This window comes from Montipora foliosa, chromosome 5 (genome assembly GCF_036669935.1).
Source record: "Montipora foliosa isolate CH-2021 chromosome 5, ASM3666993v2, whole genome shotgun sequence".
In the NCBI taxonomy this organism is placed as follows: Eukaryota; Metazoa; Cnidaria; class Anthozoa; order Scleractinia; family Acroporidae; genus Montipora; species Montipora foliosa.
The window spans coordinates 43459925-43462424 of NC_090873.1; the positions used below are offsets into that span (position 1 = coordinate 43459925).

Here is a 2500-nt window from a genome sequence, read left to right on the forward strand (position 1 = left end):
TATTCATCCAAAGGCTGTTAACTTTGAGTGTTAGTTTTGGATTTTACGGTCCGCCATTACTCAAGTTCAAACTGACCGATTGGACCTGAGAGGGTTGGACCTTGGGAAAGTGATGTCATTAACTCACCGGCTTAAAATGCAATTCATTAGATATGCAAAGCACTAGGTTAAAACAGGTCAGTACCCGGCTATAGCAACAGCTCTCGGGATTGGCTCAGAAAACAATGAACCAAAAACAAACAACCAATCAACTATGGATCCTAACACTAGAAACAATAGAGCTGAGTTCTAAAGGGATCGAAGAACTGCGTTCTACCGTTTAAAAGTCTGAAAGCCCGAAACTGCCGTGCTGCAGATTAATTAAGCTTCATACACACGCATTGCATTCTAAAATAAAGGAGTCTTTGACGTTATTTTCTCCTCGATCCAGCTCTCTCAAATATTTCAAAGTTATTAAGGGGGACCGTTAAATGGGAAAATTCTAGTTAAAATACACGGGTGTCTTTTTGAAATCAAGGCTTAAATCTTGGGTCAATTAGTATTTAGTTAACATAATTTTGAAATCCAAAATTAGCCCTTTAAGTATATATTTTGCATTAGTGGTGAAGTAAATCATTTTATTTTATAGACATTGATGAAATACCAGGATTTCTCCTTTTACTAAAAAATCATATCTTCACCGCGCGCAGTGAACATATCATTTTTATCTTTCACATGTGAGGATATAGGTGTTGTCATGGTAACCAATATGCTTAGCCAATAAAACGCGAGCTTTCTCTTCATTGTAAGATACTTTTGTGCTTTAATATAATTCTTCCCTACTACATTAACATTTTTATTGCAAAATTTGACATTATCATGATTTGTTTTTCATAACTTTCATATCTTGTTTCATGTTACACAACACGTGTTTTAGCATTTGGTGACCACTTTTTCATCATTTCGAAGATGACTAAAACAAGTTGTCTTAAATCTAGACATTTCATCAATATCTATATAATAAACAGAACATTACATGGCCGCTTGGGGATACTAATTTTATCTTCTCGTGCTGAAAATATCTCTCACTCGTTCGCTTCGCTCACTCGTGAGAGATACTTGCAGCACTCGAAGATAAAATTCGTATCCCCGCGCGGCCATGTAATATCCTCTATAATCGATATTAGCTAACTCCTGCTTCGGGGTAAACGTTAGTTTTTATATTTATGGCCGACATTTAATTTACTTTTAAGTTCCTTTTTGGCAATTTTGCCGCACCAGTCAAGCGTTATGGCCTAAAGGCAGGAAGTTCCTAACTTGTCATCCCGTTTGATTCAGGGATTTTCCCAAATTGGTTAAGTCTTAGGACGTCCAATAAGCCATCTAATTGATGTTTATTCTTGTCGCAACCGTTAAGCTAGAGTTACACGAAATGTGTGCCTTGCATGTTTAGTCTAATACAATATACGAACGACACAAAATGAAATTATCTGAGACTTTCTTGTTTTTGTTTTTTTACTTTAATATTCGAAAACTCCATCGATAAATGACTATGATTGTCGCTATTCTTTTCTCGTGACAGTTCACTGTCACGCCTTATATATCGACACCATTCATGCATTTGGTAGGAAAAGCTTTATTTCCCCTCTCTTCAACTACCTTAAGTACTTTGTTGCAATGTATTACCATGCACTAAGGGTAAGGGGGGATCTCTTACATTTAAAACAAACTAGAGGATTATGCGTTATTCACAACCAAGGCATCCACAAATACCTCACTATAACTCGAATAGGTTTAGTCTATATCATGCCTGCGTGAACAATGTATTTCGAATATTCAGATATTGAGTTTGTAGAAGCGATTTTAGGTGATTTTTTTTTTAGGGGAAGGGGGTTTTTGGAATCTCTAATTGTCCTTGATGCCCCTGCCTTTTCCCCGCAAAAACGTCTTCGAACATAAAATATCATGGTGTTACCCCAACGCAATACAATTCCTTTCTACATGTGATAGACTTATGATGTTTCACAGTTTGTAACTGTAAAGCTCCACATCAATTGCTGATAAATAAATTCTCAAACTTGCTCAATGAACGGCTGATCCTTGGCGTTCATTTATAAATTATTGTAAACACCCTGTCAGCTATCAGGGGCACGCAACGTCAATTTTCGGAAAATATCTGTTCGGAAGACGATTTGAGATCTAGAATTTTTGGAACATTTGTTTTAAAATTTCTTGCGTGCCTGCCTGTCCTAGGATTTTCGAACATCTTAAAAAATGGTATAATTGCCCATTTTTAACGGATTTTTACCCTAAAAAGGTGACCTAGAATTTTTGGGAGCCTTTTTTCTGGCTGAAATTTTCGAAAAGGCAAGTTTTGATCCTTATAATTTTCGGATCACCAGACTTTCAGCTAGGAAATTCGGACAGATAAAAATTTTTTAGGGGATAAAAATATGCCTATATGTACCGTTTAAATACTAAAATAAGTTTAACAATGCTATGTTTAAGTGGTTTTGAACTA

At 36.0% G+C, this 2500-nt stretch overlaps 1 long non-coding RNA gene across 1 annotated transcript in view; it reads left to right on the top strand.

The window, feature by feature from the left end:
• The window catches only part of LOC138004292 (uncharacterized), a 13995-nt gene that overhangs the window by 866 nt on the left and 10629 nt on the right, over positions 1 to 2500 (top strand). The gene's annotated exons all lie outside the window — the stretch shown is intronic.